Genomic DNA, 22,293 nt, shown 5'->3' on the forward strand with positions numbered 1-22,293 from the left:
TTTCCATACTTTGGCTATTGTTGATAGTGCTGCTATAAACATGGGGGTGCATGTATCCCTTCAAAACAGCACATCTGTATCCCTTGGATAAATGCCTAGTAGTGCAATTGCTAGGTCATAGGGTAGTTCTATTTTTAGTTTTTTGAGGAACCTCCATACTGTTTTCCAGAGTGGCTGCACCAGCTTGCATTCCCACCAACAATGCAAAAGAGATCCTCTTTCTCTGCATCCTTGCCAACATCTGTTGTTGCCTGAATTGCTCATGTTAGCCATTCTGACAGGTGTGAGGTGGTATCTCATTGTGGTTTTGATTTGTATTTCCCTGATGATGAATGATTTGAGCATTTTTTCATGTGTCGATTGGCCATCTGGATGTCTTCTTTGGAGAACTGTCTATTCATGTCTTTTGCCCGTTTCTTCACTGGATTATTTGTTTTTTGGGTGTTGAGTTTGATAAGTTCTTTATAGATTTTGGATACTAAACCTTTATCTGATATGTCATTTGCAAATATCTTCTCCCATTCTGTTGGTTGCCTTTTAGTTTTCCTGATTGTTTCCTTTGCTGTGCAGAAGCTTTTTATTTTGATGAGGTCCTAGTAGTTCATTTTTGCTTTTGTTTCCCTTGTCTCCAGAGACGTGTTGAGTAAGAAGTTGCTGTGGCCAAGATCAAAGAGGTTTTTGCCTGCTTTCTCCTTGAGGATTTTGATGGCTTCCTGTCTTACATTGAGGTCTTTCATCCATTTTTGAGTTTATTTGTGTGTGTGGTGTAAGAAAGTGGTCCAGGTTCATTCTTCTGCATGTTGCTGTCCACTTTTCCCAGCACCACTTGAAGAGACTGTCTTTATTCCATTGGATATTCTTTCCTGCTTTGTCAATGATTAGTTGGCCATACATTTGTGGGCCCATTTCTGGGTTCTCTATTCTGTTCCATTGATCTGAGTGTCTGCTCTTGTGCCAGTACCATACTGTCTTGATGATTACAGCTTTGTAGTATAGCTTGAAGTCTGGGATTGTGATGCCTCTTGCTTTGGTTTTCTTTTTCAAGATTGCTTTGGCTATTTGGGGTCTTTTCTGGTTCCATACAAATTTTAGGATTGTTTGTTCTAGCTCTGTGAAAAATGCTGCTGTTATTTTGATAGGGATTGCATTGAATATGTAGATTGATTTGGGTAGTATCGACATTTTAAAAATATTTTTCTTCCTATCCAAGAGCATGGAATCTTTTTCCATTTTTTTGGTGTCTTCAATTTCTTTCATAAGCTTTCTATAGTTTTCAGTGTATAGATTTTTCACCTCTTTGGTTAGATTTATTCCTAGGTACTTTATGGTTTTTGGTGCAACTTTAAATGGGATCAATTCCCTGATTTCTCTTTCTGTTGCTTCATTGGTGGTGTATAGGAATGCAACCGATTTCTGTGCGTTGATTTTATACCCTGCAACTTTGCTGAATTCCTGAATCAGTTCTAGCAGTTTTTTGGTGGCATGTTTTGGGTTTTCCATATAGAGTGTCATGTCATCTGTGAAGAGTGAAAGTTTGACCTCCTCCTGGCTGATATGGATGCCTTTTATTTCTTTGTGTTGTCTGATTGCAGAGGCTAAGACTTCCAATACTATGTTGATTAACAGTGGCGAGAGTGGACATCCCAGTAATACTGTGTTTATATACTTGAAAGTTGCTAAGAATATAGGTCTTAAATGTTCTCCTCACAAAAAAAGAAAAGGTGATTTTTTTTCCACGTTTTTATTTGAACTCCAGTTACTCAGCATACAGTGTACTATTAGTTTCAGCTGTACAATATGGTGATTCAACACTTCCATACAACACCCAGTGCTCTTCATAATGCCCTCCTTAATCCCCATCACCTATTTCACTCATCCCCACACCCACCTCCCCTCTGAAAACCACCAGCTTGTTCTCTATAGTTAAGAGTCTGTTTCTTGATAATTATGTAATGAAGTGGAAGAATTAGTTAATGCCAGGACATAATCATTTCACAATATGTAGGTGTATCAAATCAACACTTGTACATCTTAAACTTACACAGAGTTGTCTATTATATCTCAATAAAGCTGGAAAAAATTCAACAAGCAATTTGGAAATTAGAATAATTTAACCAATGATATGCACTACAATTTATATAATTTGCCAAGCAGTTTTAAGGAATATATACTATAAGTTATTTCACTGGCATATGTGTTTTCACAAGCCAGTACCAAGTTGTAATTATAGACACTTTTGATTATGTTTAAATTTTTGATTGGGTTAATCCCCCTCAGTTTTTCTTTTTCATTGTTGCCCTGAATATTTCTGAATTTTTAATATAAATTTTAGTATCAACATTTCTAATTCCATTGGAAAAAAATTTTATTGGGACTTTAATTTATAAGTTAGCTTAGGGAACACAGACATCTTTATAATGCTGCATTATCCTATGTAAGAATAAGGGTATTTTCCCATTTGTTCAAATTTTACTTTTGTGTCTTTTTGGACTTTAAAAAAAATTGTCATAAAATAGAATAGGTTGGACACATTTCTTTTTTTAAGTTTATTCCTAAGTATTTAATCTTCTCTTTTGCTATTATAGATGAAGGCTTCTCTATCATATATCTCTACTTGGTTATTATTTGTATATTTAAAGGCCATTAATTTTTTTATGTCAATTTTATATCCTGCTACCTTACTGAATTATTTTTTAGTTTTATGATTGAATGTAAGATTTTCTGGATATATTATTATGTCATCTGTAAATAGGAATAGTTTTACAACCCCCCCAAAAAAGAAATATATAGTATATCAACTAAAAGGAATTTTAATTTTTTTTAATCTTTATTTTTTTGAGAGAGACAGACAGAGTGCAAGTGGGGGGAGGAGCAAAGAGAGAGGGAGACACAGAATCTGAAGCAGGCTCCAGGCTCTTAGTTGTCAGCACAGAGCCCGACACAGGGCTCAAACCCACGAACCAGGAGATCGTAACATGAGCCGAAGTCAGACGCTTAACTGACTGAGCCACACAGGTGCTCCAACTAAAAGGAATTTTGAAACTTAGTTTTTATATTTTTTTATATTTTGATTTAAATTACCAAACAAGTTATTAACTATTTTAAGCATCACCTCTGCCTACTTACATGCCAGCAGCATCATCATCTCATTCCTGTACTTCTCTCTCCTGTTAGTCTACAAGCATTCCATTGCCCATCCAGAAAGCAGGAATGCCTACCCTCTTGTTATAAGATCAGCATACTAGCACATAAGAAGTGTCTATAAATACTTGAATCACAGACTCGTATAGCTGAAATGGACCTTAGAGATCACATCCAGATTTCACTTTCTACCTGGGAAAGCTGAGACTTGCACAAAGACAGGCAACCGTTAGGACCCAGACCTCCTGGCTCTCATCCAGAAGGCACCCTACCACAGAAGGGCCAAGAACTTACACTGAGATGTGGGTTCAGATATCAGCTTTGCCATTGACTGGTAGTGTGATCTTAATTGTCTGATTTTTCTCAGCCTCCGCTTCCTCATCTGCAAAATTTAGATATTCCTACCCCTAAGGTTGTTGAGTCTATGAAACTCTGTGTGTGTGTGTGTGTGTGTGTGTGTATGCATTAAGCTTTCATTATCTATTATACCTTTAATGACTACCCCAGGGAAGTCTCTTATTTTCTCATCACAACCCAAATACACCTCTACCCCAATCCCACAGCCACCAAAAGAACAGGACAAGGCAGGAAGTGGGAAATGGAACAAGAGCACAATGAACTCCAACCGGAGTAACAAAGCTTGTGTAAGTACACCAAGGCCTGGACTTTAATACCTGCTGGCTCCAGTGTCAGGGTGACTCTAGGGTACCATCTTGGTGTCTAAATCACTTGCAAAACTGTGCTAGGGAAACCAGACCAGCACTCAAACACGCAGCTCCAGCCTGTGCTGGGACCTGAAAAAGCCTGGTCTTGGGTCAGCAGTTTCTTACACTCTCACCATCGATGCAGGGCACACTGTTCAGCCTTGTAGACAGATATTAGAACTCACCACTAGCAAAACAATATCCATAAAACTAACTTAATGATGGGGGAATTGGTACTCTCCCCACCCCACTACCACCACCAACTGAAAAAATTCATGATTACAAAGGTGAAAATCACCTAGAAAAGATCAGATTAGGAAAAAAACAAGCATAAGCAGAATACAACTAGGTCTCCTGGCTCCTGCTTTGTAGCTGTTCTCTGTTGTGGTCATATTCCAAATAAACACAGAGTCCAAAAGCTTCAAAGAGTAACAAAGTCTCTAAGGAAGGTGTCCAGAAGATGCTGAGAAAAGCAGTTATACCACAACTAGAGAGCAAAACTGAACCTCCTAAAAATCCTCCCTGGCCGTCCACACTTCCTGCGACCAAAGTTACCCCCTGTGCTGCAGTCCTTGTTTCCCCACAGCCTCTCTGCTCCTTTCTCCCTGGTGGCCTGGGCCTGCCCTGTACTCACTAATTCAGTTCCGTGGCTACTCTGTCCACTGCCTCAGTTAGCACCAGGGAGACTGGTGCTGAGCAGCGGATCCCCTCCACCTTAGCAGGCAAGAATGGGGGATGGAATATGTACTCTTTGCCACTTTCCCCTCTAAGAAACTATTTGTAGTATCATCAGGTACATGGTCAGCCTGCAGTAAAGTTCTCACAAGCACTGGAAATCCACTCCTTGTGTGAATCAGTTCCTTCTATTGCTCCGAAAAGATCACTGTAGTTGGAATCTATTTGGACAAAACCTACAGGTTTTGTGTTCTACAGATGGTTCTGTTCTCAACAAGGTTTTAAATGAGCCCCTGAGGACTTGGATTTTAATGTCTTCTCTGCTTTCAGCCTCCCGTTTTCATCTTCTCAAGCCTCAGCCAAATGCCAAGGAACCACATGACCTTTAAGCAAACCAGACCATTTATAAAGGGCTTGTTTTCCTTGGCCAGTTTTCTGTGGACAATTGAGAGGGTGAAACCTAAATGGATTGCTGTTGAATTAAGGCACACACAGGCACACTGGTACTTCTTAAAGGGAAAGCCATTCTGTTAGCTTCTCATTTTAAAGGGTCTACATTGAATTACACTACGTAAAAATATTATGAGTATTTTTATATACAAAGAACCAAGTTATGTCCAAACCGCAGTGACTCTGGATTATGGCATTATTCAACCAACTTTTCAGGTGCCCAATGTCCCATGATGTCTAAGGGCAAAACACTTTTTCCCTCATCCCTGAGCTGAGTTTACTCTTGCAATAAAGGTGACCACGCTATAGGATAAAGGCGAGAAGCCCTTAAGTCATAGGACCCAAGTTCAAGTCATAGCTCTAACTCTTATGGGCTCTAAAACCTTGGCCAGGTGATAAAAGACTATATCTGCTGATCTCCTAGTTAATTAAATGTAACTACAAATTCTTTGTGGCTTTCCTGATCAACAGGCAATTTTCTCCAACCTTTGAATCTTGGCTGGTCTTACAATTTCTTTGACTAATAGAATGTGGCAGAAGCAACATGGTGCAAGTTCCACAGCCTTGTAGCTTCTGTCTCCACCATGTTGGAATGTTTTCCTGAGAATACCACATAAGAAAACTAATCTAGCCTTCTGTAAAAGAAGAAGCCATACGGGGAAGAAACAAGGCATCATAGCCCACATCTAACATCAACTGCCAAACATACAAGTGAAGCTTTCTTGGAGCTTCCAATCCAATTGACCCTCCAGCAACCAGAATTTTGAGCCCAAGAAAAACCAGCAGAGAGGCCAGCCTACCAGCCTACAGAAGCACAAAGAATGAGTCATTGTTCCTTTAAGCTAGTAAGCTTTGAGGTGGTTTGTTACAGAGCAAAGGTTGGGACTGAGTCTCTATTTCCTCATTTAAATGGGATGTTAATGCATATCCAACTCTTCATTTGTTTATTCAACAGAGTTATTGAGCATTTACTATATAATATCTATATAATATGTATTCATATGTAATTTTGAGAATCTAATGAGATGAAGGATGTTAATATACTCAGGAATATTAGTTTTACTGGTACTAGCACCTCCCTTTCATGTAGCTCCCACATTTTTTAAGCACTTAAATCCACTTTGTATTTTATTCTCTCAAAGAATCAGTTTGCATCATTTCCAGTCATCTCTGATGGAGCTAATCCTTTGACACCTGCCCTTCTACTCTAATTCTCAGATAGGCCTGCCCTTAGGTAAAGGACCCCTGGGATTTTCTTCTTACAGAGTCAGAAATTCACTCCTCATGGGGAGCACAAAACTATTACTGTAAAGCACGAAGGTGGAGGACTTTCCATTACTATCCCAATAAGAACCTTTTTAAAAAATCTTTAATAACTATAATAATTAAAATTCATTGAGCACTTACTATGTGTCAGTACTAAGCTTTTTAGTGAATGGTCATTGGATTCAACAGCACACTGAGATATGTACTATTATAAATCCCTACTTGGGAGTAAGGAAACTAAAGACCTAGTAATATTAAATAATGTGCCCAAAGGCATATGGCATGAAGTGGACCAAGATTCAATCCCTGGTATTCTGAGTCCAGAGCACCACCCTTAACCACTGCCCTGGTCTACTCAGTTTACTTTTTTTTTATATTTTAAATGTTTATTTATTTTTGAGACAGAGAGATAGAGAGTGAGCAGAGGAGGGGCAGAGAAAGAGGGAGACAGAATTCCAAGCAGGCTCTTTCCTCCTGATGTGGGGCTCGAATCTATGAACCGCAAAATCATGACCTGAGCCGAAACTGAGAGACCCTTAACTGACTGAGCCACCCAGGCATCCCCTCAGTTTATCTTTTTGAAGCCATGTCTCACCATGGCTCTCAATACTTGTCCTTGATGAAGAACATATTGTTTTCAAGCTAAGCTCATTGGAGGTCAAGTTCTGTGACCTTGGCCAAGCCATCTCCTGCTCTACCCCTCTACCTCACACTAAGTAAATTAAGCAGGTTAGACCAGGTGATGTTGAAAACCCCTTCCAGCCCTGAAAATCAGATGGTAAATTCTTTACTAACATCTTGTTATATTCTGAATTTTATTTCCTTCTTACTAACGCAACTAAAGGGCATTAGGGGAGAAAAAAGAAAAGCAGATGCTATAAAAGTATGTTTATTAACTAAGGTAGGGAAATGAAAAGGCAACAGAGGGGATTCTATTTATATCTCCCTTGAAGATTATGCTATAATCGATACTATTTGATTTTTTTTAATGCATTCATTCAGAACCAAGACACTGTAGGGTGCTCTTTAAGTCTGACACTGAATGAAATAATTGAATTAAAATAGGCTTGAGGCTTTTGCAAGGCATTAAACTCCCTGAAGAGATTCAGGACTTGATCAAGGCCACTTCAGCACCAGCACTGATGACACCACAGGAAAACAGGATTTGGTCACAGGTATTTCTGGGCACATGTGAGGAGGGGAGTTCTAGGCTCCTTGGAAAGGGGGCTGTTACAGTAGAAGTGATAGCTCAGGGAAAATAAACTCGGCACGAAAATTTCCCAACAGTTCACTGGAGTCTGACATTCACTTCATGACATTATCTTGGATAAAACTTATCCTTCTGGGGCTCAATCAGATCAGAGTCTGACTCTTGATTTCAGCTCAGGTCATAATTTCATGGTTCATGAGATCAAGCCCCCTGTCAGGCTCCATGCTGTCTGAGCAGAGCTTGCTTGGGATTCTCTCTCTTCCTTTCTCTCTGCCCCTCCCCTGCTTATGCTCTGTCTCTCCCTCAATATAAATAAATAAACATTTTTTAAAAACCCTATCATTCCATAGCAGAAAATGAAGTCTAATAGCAATCATTAACAAGCACCATTCAGGGGTTCCTGGGTGGCTTAGTCAGCTGAGCATCTGACTCTTGATTTCTGCTCAGGTCATGATCTCACAGTCGTGGGATCGAGCCCCATGTTAGACTCCACATTTAGCATGGAGCCTGCTTAAGACTCTCTCCCTCTGCCTCTTCCTCTGCCTCTGCTCCTCTCTCCACTTGCTCACTCGTGCATGAGCTCGCTCAAAAAAATTTTTAATTAAAAAACAAAGTATCGGGGTGCCTGGGTGGCTCAGTCGGTTGAGCATCCGACTTCGACTCAGGTCATGATCTCGCAGTCTGTGAGTTCGAGCCCCACATTGGGCTCTGTGCTGACAGCTCAGAGCCTGGAGCCTGCTTCAGATTCTGTGTGTCCCCCTCTCTCTGCCCCTCCCCTGCTCATGCTCTGTCTCTCTGTCAAAAATAAATAAATATTAAAAGAAAAGTACCATTCATTATGCACCCTCCATATTCTAGGTAGGGTACTGACCTAAATATTTTTTATGCATTAGCTTATATAGTCTTCACAGCTATATGAGGTTAAAAATCATCAAGCCCATACGGATAAAGAAGATGTGGTATACATATATACAATGGAATATTACTCAGCCACAAAAAAAGAATGAAATCTTGCCAGTTAGACAGTATTATGCTAAGTGAAATAAGTCCATTAGAGAAAGACAAATGCCATATGATTTCACTTCTATGTGGAATTTAAGAAACAAGACAGAGGAGGGGCGCCTGGGTGGCGCAGTCGGTTAAGCGTCCGACTTCAGCCAGGTCACGATCTCGCGGTCCGTGAGTTCGAGCCCCGCGTCAGGCTCTGGGCTGATGGCTCAGAGCCTGGAGCCTGCTTCCGATTCTGTGTCTCCCTCTCTCTCTGCCCCTCCCCCATTCATGCTCTGTCTCTCTCTGTCCCAAAAATAAACAAACATTGAAAAAAAAATTAATAAAAAAAAAAAAAAGAAACAAGACAGAGGAACATAGGAGGAAAAAAAAGAGACAAACCATAAAATAGGCTCTTAACTATAGAGACAAACAGGGTTGCTGGAGGAGAGGTGGGTTGGGGGGTGGATTAAGTGGGTGATGGATATTAAGGAGGGCACTTTGAAAAGCACTGGGTGTTGTATGTAACTGATGAAGCACTAAATTCTACATCTGTATGTTAACCAACTAGAACTTAAATAAAAACTTGAAAGAAAAAAAACCCATCAAGCTCATTTTATAGATGAGAAAACTGAGGTGCCAAGTAATGCCAGGACTTGCCCAAGTTTATGCAGCTAACAAGTTGTAGACCAAAACCCTTATCTGTGGTGCCCATCCAGTACTCTTCAGCACTATACCACTTAAAGTGCAAGTGGCATGTTATTGCAGGAATGTGACCTGGGAGAAATACATGCCTACAGATTCTTTCCTCAGGTGCATGCCATCTGGTCAGTAAACCCTACATACCAGAATAGCTCAAATTACAAATGACTGAGGTCAGATCCAAACCTGAGAACAGGTTTCCACATGGGCAGGCAGATAGGACAAAGTCACAGTGAGGACCTAAACTACCCCTCACAAGTCTACCCAAGACTGGCCCAGTTAGCCACTTTTATTTTTAACGTATTACTAAAATTTTGATTCCAATGTGTAGGGGGTTCTTTCCCCCACTAAACGACTCTCCAACATAAACTGGTTGTCCCGTAATTTAACTCCACTCTGATACTATTTACCGAGCTATAACATCGGGTTCCAAAGGTTAAGGGCTCAGCCCCACAAGACTGCTTCTCCACCTCCACTTCAGATATAAGCCCAAGTTTTCTGACCCATCGGTTATGGGTTGGAAGTTCCAACAACCTGCTCCTTATTTTCAATTAACTTGCTAGAGCAGCTCACAGAACCTGAAGAAACATCGTACTTACAAGGTTGTCAGTTTATTACAAATGGAGGTAACTCAGGAACAACCAGCCAGAGGAGATGCATGGGACAAGGTATGGGGAAGGGGTGAGGAGACTCCGTGCTCTCAGGGCAAGCCCCTCTGCTCAAAGCTCTATGTGTTCACCAACCTGGAAGCTCTCGGAACCCAGAGCTTTGGGGGTTTTATGGAGGCTTCATTATACAGGCATGATTGATTAACGCATTAACCACTAGTGACTGAACTCAATCTCCAGACCCTCTCTCCTCCCTGGAGCTCAGAGGGCTAACATTGAAAGTTTGAACTTTGAATCATATGGTTGGTTCTCCTGGCAACCAGTCCCCATCCTTAGGTGTCATCCACTGTCACCTCATTAATACAACACCTTTGTCACTCTTATCACAGGAAATTCCAAGGCTTTTAGGACCACAGTGCCAGAAATGGGAATGAAGACCAAATGCATATATATTATAAATCACAGTATCACAATTGGGCATTCCATGGGATTAGGAACTGTGTCTTCCTTCCCTAGTATCCAGCACCTATAGTTTGTTGAGAAGATGCAAGAGTACCTGAAAGAAGCAAAATAAAACATACAAAATGAAGTAAACCAAAAAACAAGAAATCTCAATCCAAAATCTAACCATTCTCCCCTGAAGGAAAAAAAAAAAAAAAAAAGGAAAGCAGAACTGGGCAGGGGTACTCAGAGCAGGTAGGCTTTGGGAGGATGTGAGATCCCTTCTGATGAGAGAAAAAACTCTCTAAAGGCCTGAGATATAAAGGAAGCATTTTAGATTTCTAAGTCAACATGATTGTACATAAACTTTGCTTCAACCAAAAACTCTGATTGATGGCTCACCAAGCATACCTTGTGTACCTGCTTTGTGGATGAGTAGCCTAAAGGAAAACCATCTTGTCCTTAAGATATCAATCAGTGCTCCTACTCCCTGCATTACTTGATGTTAAAACTTGTGGCTCCTGCCTATATGCTCATTTATAATCTTTTGATCCTTTACAAGATAGGAAAGTATATAACCCTATGAAAACTGTTCATTCTCTGGAACACTTTTTTCCCCGTGAAGAGTATGTTTCCGGGACAATTGTCCAATCTCAGGCTCAGATAAAACTCTTTCTTAGTTTTAGAGATTCTAAAAGGTTTGGTTATTTTGCATCGACACTGTCAGGTCAGTTGCAAGAGATGCTAACAGCTGAAATGACCACTCTCTGAATTGCTAGCCTTAGATCATACTTATGACATTTGAGTGTGCATTAGAATCACCTGGGGAATTTATTAAACCACAGATTGCTGCTTCACCCCCAGAGGTTCTGAATTTTGCATTTCTAATTCCCTGGTGATACTAATGCTGCTGGTTTGGGGTCTAGCATGCAACCTTCATCGAACATTGGATGTGCAGCCAAACCAGAGAGTAATGTAGGAGCATTACTTGAAATTCATGGGCTTGAAATTCATAACCATAAGATAACAGCAAATATTTATTGAACCCTTAACATGTGACAGTCACTCCAGTGAGTACATTACTGTATGATCTCATTTAATCCACACTGCAACCTTTCAAGCAGGGACTATTCTTCCCATTTTACTGATTAGGAGAATGAGAGAAATTAAGTAGCTTGTCCCAGGCCATAAACTGGTAAGTGACAACCTGGAAATCCAGATCACACGTAAGTCTATGCAGACTCAGAACCATTGGGCCTCTAAATTTAGCCCCTTCCCCAAGGCACTCAGTGTTCTGGTCTCTGCCTCAAATCTTCAGTATTTGGTTGAGTCCAGATGCCAACAGTCTAAACTGGAACAACTGGAGTCAACATCATAGAGATGATATGTTAGATAGAAGATAGATCAATCTGTATTCATAGATACATATACGAATAAACAAATGCAAATCACACAATGGTTCTACTGATTTCAATACTTTTCTAAACCCAGACACTGTCCTGTTTACACTCCTTCAATGGCACTTCCAAATATGGCATATTCATGGCCCTTCATGATGGGGGCCCTGCCTGGGACTGCCTGGCCCCTCGCCCCTCCTCCATTTTCTCCCGTCCACTTTCAGTTCCCCAAATCCAACCAGGCCACCAGGCCTTTATCAATGATATTCTTTTTCTTTTTAATGTTTATTTATTTTTGAGAGAGAGAAAGACACAGAGCGTGAACAGGGGAGGGGCAGAGAGAGAGAGAGGGAGACCCAGAGTCTGAAGCAGGCTCCAGACTCTGAGCTATCAGCACATAGCCCGATGCGGGGCTCGAACCCACAGACTGAGATCATGACCTGAGCCGAAGTTGGATGCCTAACCAACTGAGCCACCCAGGTGCCCCTGTCCATGATATTCTTTCTCCATCCTTCCTCCCTATCTGCCTGGAGAACTTCTACCCATCCTTTAAAACTACTATCACTTCTTATCAAAACTTCTTATCAAAAATCCTCTCCCACATACCTCCTCAGAGCAAACACAGCAGCACATCTAAGACTCCATTTCATCACTACTATTTCTCATTCCCTATGCCCTATTCACTGAATTTCCAAGAGACCCTTTTAACAGAATCCTGGCTCCACCCTGAGAATGAGACTTTCTCTAAAGACTCTTCCAGTATGGACTGTACTGTCTCCCCTCCACCAGACCTGCAGACAGGGTAGTATCCTTTATCCTTTCTTCTAGACTACTCCCCTTCCTTCCTCAGTAAAACCCCTGCAGCTTTGAATTACCAGTTATCAGATTACACCACTCACCACCCCTCCTTATTACAGTCCACTCCCTAGGTCCCACCCTTTATTCCTAAAATGTTTACCCCTGGCTTATCTTCCCTCCCTCCAGTACCAGTTCTGTCTTAATTATTGGTGATTTCCACATCTACATTGTTGACCCTTCCAATATCCTGTTCACTCACTTCCTTTACTTTTCTCACCTGCAGTGAACTGGTTCTCCATCCCACTTCACCAGTCACTTCCATGGCCTCATCCCAGACTCTAGACTTTGTCATTACCAATCACTGAAACCTCTCCAAACTCTCACTTGCAAGCATACCACTTTCCAAGGGAGGACATGACACAGGGGACAGGATGAGTGACAGTGACAGAGGCTCAGATTCCCTAGTCCATTGTCATCATTGCTCCCTCTTGTCCAATTCTCTGGCCTCTTCACTTTGTCATACTGGCTAAACAACACATCTCTTCATTGGAATTAAGTCTCTGCCTGCTCAACCCACAACCTGAGAGCTAAGAGTTGCTAGAGAGAAATATAACCATGCTGACTGGGTCGCCGAAGTCTTGATTGTAAACCTCAAGCAGGAGCCCATTCATTCTTCCACCCCCCTTGATGATTCTTTCATGACTTTTCCTCTTTGCAAACCCCAAGTCCCCTTCTCAATTTTCAGCCCTTGACTTGACTTCTCTAAATTATTAAGAAAATAAAGGCAATCAGGAACTTCCACTAGCTCCCATGTCATCTCACTCTCCTGCCTGCCGACCTACATTCTCCAATGGGTGTGATGTCACGCTCCAGACACCTTCCACTCTGGCCACCCAAGGATTCCAGACCCTGTAATGCCACTAAGCCACATTCTGCCCTCTTTGAGACAAATTCTCTAGCTCCCCTGGATAGGATGATACCATGGAGACAGCAAATAAACTGTGGTGGGGATGTGGATCTCTTTTCTTCTGTTAAATTAGAAATTTAAATTATTCCTTTGTGCTTTGTATGCAAGTAGAGGATAAGGCCCTTGATATGTTACTATTTCAACAAGTGAAAGGCTAGGCATCCCTATATTGTATTGTTCCCTGTATTGTTCCTCCTATTCATCTGGTTTCTACTTATTTCAAATACAGTGGCCCAGAGAAGACAAATAAAATAGGATTTGAGTCCTTAATGTGTTGTGTGTTTATTTGGATTTACCAAGACCAATTGTTCAATTCAATCAGTAAAAATAAAATCTTATTCAGTCTTTTTCCCTTGTAATCATTGGAGCATCTCAAATGTGAATAGTGTTTGGGGGCGGGAAGTATGTGTGGGGGTGAGATGGAGATTGAAATGTCACTTGATGTGAACTTTCAAAAAAATTCTTCACTTTTCACAGACATTTTTTGAAAAAGAGTACTATATATGATATTTCTCTCCTTCCTTTCTAGCCCTGTCAACAATTCAAATTCCCATTTTCCTATTACATTAGTTAAGGTTATAGGAAAGAATCTTCTAAGGCTATTTGCATTTTAATTTACATTGAACACTTACCATCTGCCTTGGCATTATTCAAGTGCTTTATGTCTGTTATTTCAATCTTTACTCTCATCTTCACAGGATAGGTAGTATTTTATCATCATCCTTATTTACAAATTTGGAAACAGGCTTAGATAAGTTCAGGGATCAGCCCAAGGTCTCTAGCTACTAAGTAGGGGACCTGAAGACCAAACCTACGCAGTCTGACTTTTAAGTGTGTATACCAGGGATGTCCCAACATTTTCCATTTCCCTCTATGTGATTCACTCCTTTGTATCCTTCAGTCCATTGAGTATTTAAGAGGAGAATGGGATAAATGGGGTCCAGTTTCACTGAGAGGATAAAAGATGAGTTAAGTCATACAGAATAGATTGACTTCCTCAGGATAAGAATTAGTAGAGGTAAAATGCAAATTCTGCTGATGGAGAAACCTCTTCCATTTTATTAAGAAAGACATTTTATTTGTTTTTAAATATAATTACATTTGCATAGTAAAATTTCTGAAAACTATATATATTCAAGTGGAAATAGTGCTTATTTATGAGTAATTGACATTTAAATACTTTTTTATAGTTGAGGAACTTTTTGTTTGTCTCAAGTTTTTATTTATACATATCAATATGATGAATCACTAAATTCTACTCCTGAAACTAATATTACACTATATGTTAACTAACTGGTATTTAAATAAAGAAACCTCTTACATTTTAAATTCTTATCTGCTAACACAGTGGCAAGGACAGGACAAGCCCAGTCTCTAAGTATCTTAAGGAGGTAATCTGAGATAGTGATTTCTGGAGTGAAAACTGCCAAGGTTAAAGTCAGGCTTTTCTTACCATGTGAACTTGTGCCACTTACTTAACTCTCAAGTACTTCCTAGGCAAATAAGGATAATAATAATAATAACAGCAACTTCAGAGTCAAGTTGGTACCAAGTGTTCACCAAAGGGACAACATTAAACTGTGAATGCAGCATGAGAGACTAAGAGACAAAGGCTAGATCATCTGTAAAAATAAAATTCTAGCCTACTATCTGCACTCAGCCCAGGAAACCAACCCATTATCTATGGTAATGAGCCCAGGAAACCAGCCTACTCACTATTTATAAGTGAGACTTGCAAAAAGTCAAAAGACCACTAATCTCTAGAAAAAAATCCATGAAACCAAATAACTCCTGAAACAATCATCCCCCAATAGGCAGAACTTCATTAGTAACTTGCACCTTCATTAAATTTTCTCCTTATAACTTAGAACCAACCAGAGAAAGCCAAATAGTCACCCTTAACCAATCACACAAGATGTCCTGCTTCTGGTTAGCCCACTTACAACTTCCTCATGCTAACAGCCTCTAAGTTGGATATACCTGAAGTCTTCCCTTTTCTCCCCTCTAAAGCTTTCCCACTCCTCTGCCTGCTTTTGAGTCACAGCCAAAACAAAAGTAATGGTGGCTGGATCCCTTGATACACAGCAAGCCCTGAATAAATAGCTTTCCCATGTTCCCATTATGTTGGTCTTTATTTTCACAAACCCTAACTAAACTCATTCAGGTGAAAAATCATGGGGTCTTAGATCAAGATGGTAACAATGAAGATGGCAAGAAGTGAGCAGATTCAGATAGAACCTGAAGAGGTGAGGTAAGAGAAAATAAGAATCAAATTCCAGTCAGCTAACTCAGTGGGCAATGGTGCCATGTACAGAGATGGGGAAGGCTGGATACCTGCGTTCCCAAACTGGAAAAACAGTGCTTTAGGCTTTCCTACTCCCTGAACACACAGTAATATAAATAGCTCCAAAAATCTTTAAGAGACCATCTCAGCCAGCCCAACATGTGGGCAGAGGATCATTTCTTTGGATGGAGTTCATGAGTGTCATAAGCTCCCACTGCCATGAACTTCTTCTCCTGCCTCAAAAACAAATCTTTGCAATCCCCTGACTGATACATGAAATTCTACCCTTGGAACTGGCTTCAACCACAATTAAAAAGTTAATAAAACAGCATAATCTTAATTTGTTCTAAAATACATGTATATCTGGAAGGAAATAGAGAAAAATGTTAACGACATTTATTATCTCTGGATAGTGGTATTCTGGGTGATTTAAATTTTCTTCTTAACACATTTCTGTATTTCCTAAGCCTTTAATAATGAGCAAGAACTTTTCTTATTTAAAAAAAAATGCATTTCTTAAAAATAAGATCTCTGGGATAGTTAACAAATTAAAAGCTGTCAGTCATTTCTTCCCAAATGGAGTGTATATCAAGCATGTACAAGTTCTAATGGGGAGTGTAGAATATATGAGAACTGGCTAATAGGGTCAAAGGCACAAGGAGGAATATGTTCCCCAAAACTTCAAAATAAGGCCAAGACAGCCCTGACTGCAGCTATGTGAGAAAAAGTGGCTATAGAGTTCAGCCCAGAGACATGAGCTGTGATACAAACATATGCAGTATTTCCAAACACTTTTTCAGGGGGGTCACTACCAGCCTGAGAACAGGGAACAGCCTATTTTTTAACTAAATAATTAATTTTAAATGCAAACAGAGGCAAATTCAGAAATAGGCTGTCCCAAGAGAAGCCAATTCAGCCCTAAACCAGACCTCTTGACCAAGGCCTGGACTTGGAGAAGCACCAGGGTGTGTGGCCATGTTTTGTTACTTGGATGAGAAAAGGAAGTGAAATGATATCAGGCTCTTCTCCCCTCCCCCAAAATAGAAGAGGAAAGCTGTTATTGCCCAACGGCCACCCCTCATACAACAGGCCCTCTGCTCTAAACTTTACATCATTGGCTTATTTCCACTCATTCTTTGCTAAACTGACAAATATATCTGTTCACTTTGGCTTCAAGCAAAGACTAGACCCCTCCAGGGCCTAGGATTTAAAATGCTCAGCAGTGTGGCTAATTGATGCTGGGAGGATTATTGAAAGGGAGTTTCTCTTTCCTAGGACAACTTTCTCTGGCATTGTGTACATAGGAGATAGACAGATGGATGGACTCTTGAAGTCAAGGACCCAGAAAAGTCCAGAAGCACATTTTCCTGCTCAACAGTAACACCAGGGGGACATTCAGACACATTTTTTTCCAACACATCCCATACTAATCCCAAATTATCCAAAACTTGGAAATAAATTGAAGTGAGAAATGTTTGTCCTTTCAATGCCATTGTTTCTCAGACTCATGAGAGGATCATTTAATTAGGACTTTGATCTTGCCTTTCACTACTTGTTTAGGGAACAAACATTGTGAAAAGGATGTTAACTTATAGATTTCTGTCCCAAAGGTTACAATTTCATTGCCCTGTAGAACATTAACCAATTTTGTATCTTTTAGCAAATTCATTTCCACATTCCTTGTGACTCGCTTATGATATCAATGTCTGTTCTTCAAATTTTCTTTTTGAACCACCTCTACCCTCTTACTGAGTCAGTCATTAACGAGTTGAGTCAAATCTTTACACATGCTTATTGTCTTTCATATGAGTCATGGTTCAGGGAGCAAAACTTTTCCTCTACCCTCTCACATTCAGAAATTAGAGTCTACAAATTAAACCAAATGGGAAGATCAGCAAGAGAGAAAACAGATTTTAATCCCATATGTATGGTAGTTTATACAAAAAGATGTGACCAAAGGGTTTATATATCATCTTAATAGGGGAGGTGGAGGGGGAATAGGCACTTGTGGGAAGAAAATGACTTCTTAGAAGGACAGCAGGAGGGGCGCCTGGGTGGCTCAGTCAGTTGAGCATCCAACTTCAGCTCAGGTCACGATCTCGTGGTTCACGAGTTCGAGCCCCGCGTCAGGCTCTGGTCTGACAGCTCAGAGCCTGGAGCCTGCTTTGGATTCTGTGTCTCCCTCTATCTCTGCCCCTCCCCCGCTCATGCTCTGTCTGTCTCTCTCTCTCTCTGTCAAAAATAAATAAAACATTTTAAAAAAGTAAAAAAAAAAAAAAAGGAATGCAGGAAAAGAGCACTTAGAAGAAATGGGGATATGATAGTTTTGTGACAATGCCTGTTTTGATGTGGTACCAACTTCTCATCACCAAGATTAGAAGGAAAGGATTTGTGACCATTGAGTTCTCCTGAGTTCTTTTGAAAGTCTCTTCTCTTAGGCAGATAAGGGAGTTGAGGATCTCAAATCCTTCTGCTCGAAGTAACTTTTATGCAACCATAGCATATTCTATACCTTCACATGTATTAATTTTTTTTGGAAACTTAATTTTCCAATTTTCAGGAAATTTAAGTCTCAAGGATAGCAGAAGAGCCACACCTCAGCAGAATAAAAGCCATACTTTAAAACAAGTTCTGACACTAAAGTTCTTCCCACATTGCCAAACTAAATAGCTTGTGGCCTTAACCAAGTCACTTTCCCTCTCTGGGCTCAGTTTCTTCAGATGTAAACTAGGGCGGGTAGAAGAGGTGATCTCCACAGTTCCTTCCAGATCCAGTGATCTTTGATAAAGTTAATTCCTTGGCAAAACGATAGAAACAAGCCAGACTGATCTTTATGTCCTCTTCCCATTCCACTCCTAATGATGTCATTTCATAGATGAGCCCATGGTCCTGAATTTTCTCTCTCCATCAAGACTGTGTCCTATCCATCAGGGTACCTTTCCAACAGGGAATCTTGTCATGTTATAAACTATAAAGTAATCAATACCAAGGGAAATGGCTCTTAAGAGATTAAGGTCTCATGCACATATACATACTATCCTTTAAAAGGTATCTATATTTACATTCCAAGAAAGATAAAAATTTTTACCCCGTTGAGTGGTAGAATCCCAGGCAATGTGACAAGCAAGTAGGGTAGATTAGTGAGAGCAGGAGAATTTTAACACTTCTACACCAAATGTATTTGGAGGGTTGAGTTTTTGTCAAAACAGGCCAGCAATGAGTCTTGGCCAGTATCAGTCCCCATGACACACCAGCTGTTATATGTTTTGGACATTACCCTTGCTTTTTTGTCTTGGTTCGTTGAGTCACATCTGCCTCCAAATACATACAACGATGATAAAATCTCTGCATCTGTTGCTAGGCATTCATCTTCTCCAACCCAAAATGTAACATTTGCACACTGCATTTGATTAAGATGATTACACTTCATTCTCATTATTCTTCATTAAATAAAAAATAGATGCTTACGTAGTTTTCTTTTTACTTATTAATCTGTCCTAATGTTTCTACACTGAATATTTCTTCAATGTTAGAGTTTAAATAATGAAAACAACTAACACAGAGACTCTATTAAGGATAAGGAATGAGCTACCATCCTGATCCCTTCAATGAAGCTTATCTTTTTAATGCTCTTTTCCCCTTCTCCCTAGCAATTAAAAGACAAGCATCGGTGCTGCAGAAGGGTGTGTGTGTGTGTGTGTGTGTGTGTGTGTGTGTGTGTTTCAGAGCAGAGGAGAACTAGTAGGACAGTTTTTTCCACTGCCAAAGTTGTAACAACATACCATGTCTTGACTTACAGGAGAATTATTTCAACATCGATTTTAATAAAGATATTGATGGGTCATCTTTTGGGTTAGCATCAGTTCTCAAGGGAATGTCCTGGCCTAGACAAGACACAGCACAAGTGGTCAAAGATGCATGTACAACAATATTTCTCAATCCTGGCTGCACATTGGAATCACCTGAGGACAATTTCTTTTTTTTTTTTTTCATATATGAAATTTGTCAAATTGGTTTCCATACAACACCCAGTGCTCATCCCAAAAGGTGCCCTCCTCAATATCCATCACCCACCCTCCCCTCCCTCCCACCCCCCATCAACCCTCAGTTTGTTCTCAGTTTTTAAGAGTCTCTTATGCTTTGGCTCTCTCCCACTCTAACCTCTTTTTTTTTTCCTTCCACTCCCCCATGGTTTTCTGTTAAGTTTCTCAGAATCCACATAAGAGTGAAAACATATGGTGTCTGTCTTTCTCTGTATGGCTTATTTCACTTAGCATCACACTCTCCAGTTCCATCCACGTTGCTACAAAGGGCCACATTTCATTCTTTCTCATTGCCACGTAATATTCCATTGTGTATATAAACCACAATTTCTTTATCCATTCATCAGTTGATGGACATTTAGGCTCTTTCCATAATTTGGCTATTGTTGAGAGTGCTGCTATAAACATTGGGGTACAAGTGCCCCTCTGCATCAGCACTCCTGTATCCCTTGGGTAAATTCCTAGCAGCGCTATTGATGGGTCATAGGGTAGGTCTATTTTTACTTTTTTGAGGAATCTCCACACTGTTTTCCAGAGTGGCTGCACCAATTTCCATTCCCACCAACAGTGTAAGAGGGTTCCCGTTTCTCCACATCCTCGCTAGCATCTATAGTCTCCTGATTTGTTCATTTTGGCCACTCTGACTGGCGTGAGGTGATAGCTGAGTGTGGTTTTGATTTGTATTTCCCTGATGAGGAGCGACGTTGAGCATCTTTTCATGTGCCTGTTGGCCATCTGGATGTCTTCTTTAGAGAAGTGTCTATTCATGTTTCCTGCCCATTTCTTCACTGGGTTATTTGTTTTTCAGGTGTGGAGTTTGGTGAGCTCTTTATAGATTTTGGATACTAGCCCTTTGTCTGATATGTCATTTGCAAATATCTTTTCCCATTCCGTTGGTTGCCTTTTAGTTTTGTTGGTTGTTTCCTTTGCTGTGCAGAAGCTTTTTATCTTCATAAGGTCCCAATAGTTCATTTTTGCTTTTAATTCCCTTGCCTTTGGGGATGTGTCAAGTAAGAAATTGCTACGGCTGAGGTCAGAGAGGTCTTTTCCTGCTTTCTCCTCTAGGGTTTGGATGGTTTCCTGTCTCACATTCAGGTCCTTTCTCCATTTTGAGTTTATTTTTGTGAATGGTGTGAGAAAGTGGTCTAGTTTCTACCTTCTGCATGTTGCTGTCCAGTTCTCCCAGCACCATTTGTTAAAGAGACTGTCTTTTGGGGCGCCTGGGTGGCTCAGTCGGTTAAGCGTCCGACTTCAGCCAGGTCACGATCTCGCGGTCCGTGAGTTCGAGCCCCGCGTCGGGCTCTGGGCTGATGGCTCAGAGCCTGGAGCCTGTTTCTGATTCTGTGTCTCCCTCTCTCTCTGCCCCTCCCCCGTTCATGCTCTGTCTCTCTCTGTCCCAAAAATAAATAAACGTTGAAAAAAAAAATTAAAAAAAAAAAAAAAGAGACTGTCTTTTTTCCATTGGATGTTCTTTCCTGCTTTGTCAAAGATGAGTTGGCCATACATTTGTGGGTCTAGTTCTGGGGTTTCTATTCTATTCCCTTGGTCTATGTGTCTGTTTTTGTGCCAATACCATGCTGTCTTGATGATGACAGCTTTGTAGTAGAGACTAAAGTCTGCGATTGTGATGCCTCCTGCTTTGGTCTTCTTCTTCAAAATTACTTTGGCTATTCGGGGCCTTTTGTGGTTCCATATGAATTTTAGGATTGCTTGTTCTAGTTTAGAGAAGAATGCTGGTGCCATTTTGATTGGGATTGCATTGAATGTGTAGATAGCTTTGGGTAGTATTGACATTTTGACAATATTTCTTCTTCCAATCCATGAGCACGGAATGTTTTTCCATTTCTTTATATCTTCTTCAATTTCCTTCATGAGCTTTCTATAGTTTTCAGCATACAGATCTTTTACATCTTTGGTTAGATTTATTCCTAGGTATTTTATGCTTCTTGGTGCAATTGTGAATGGGATCGGTTTCTTTATTTGTCTTTCTGTTGCTTCATTACAAGTGTATAAGAATGCAACTGATTTCTGTACATTGAGTTTGTATCCTGCAACTTTGCTGAATTCATGTATCAGTTCTAGCAGACTTTTGGTGGAGTCTATCGGATTTTCCGTGTATAATATCATGTCATCTGCAAAAAGTGAAAGCTTGACTTCATCTTTGCCAATTTTGACGCCTTTGATTTCCTTTTGTTGTCTGATTGCTGATGCTAGAACTTCCAGCACTATGTTAACAGCAGTGAGAGTGGACATCCCTGTCGTGTTCCTGATCTCAGGGAAAAAGCTCTCAGTTTTCCCCCATTGACGATGATGTTAGCTGTGGGCTTTTTATAAATGGCTTTTATGATGTTTAAGTATGTTCCTTCTATCCCGACTTTCTCGAGGGTTTTATTAAGAAAGGTTGCTGAATTTTGTCAAATGCCTTTTCTGCATCGATTGACAGGATCATATGGTTCTTATCTTTTCTTTTATTAATGTGATATATCATGTTGATTGATGTGCGAATGTTGAGCAAGCCCTGCATCCCAGGAATGAATCCCACTTGATCATGGTGAATAATTCCTTTTACGTGCTGTTGAATTCGATTTGCTAGTATCTTATTGAGAATTTTTGCATCCAA

At 40.3% G+C, this 22,293-nt stretch overlaps 1 long non-coding RNA gene across 1 annotated transcript in view; it reads right to left on the reverse strand.

Moving 5' to 3' along the window:
* LOC124520532 (uncharacterized) overlaps window positions 1-19,587 on the reverse strand; it is a 27,701-nt gene extending 8,114 nt beyond the window's left edge. Inside the window, exon 1 of the long non-coding RNA XR_006964335.1 lies at window positions 19,413-19,587. This is a non-coding gene — a long non-coding RNA (uncharacterized LOC124520532). The remainder of the gene's footprint in view (window positions 1-19,412) is intronic.
* Between the last annotated feature and the right edge of the window lie 2,706 nt (window positions 19,588-22,293).

Source organism: Lynx rufus, unplaced genomic scaffold (genome assembly GCF_022079265.1).
Source record: "Lynx rufus isolate CCGP_SWC_20201006 ecotype Redwood Valley unplaced genomic scaffold, mLynRuf1.p SCAF_1, whole genome shotgun sequence".
Classification (NCBI taxonomy): domain Eukaryota; kingdom Metazoa; phylum Chordata; class Mammalia; order Carnivora; family Felidae; genus Lynx; species Lynx rufus.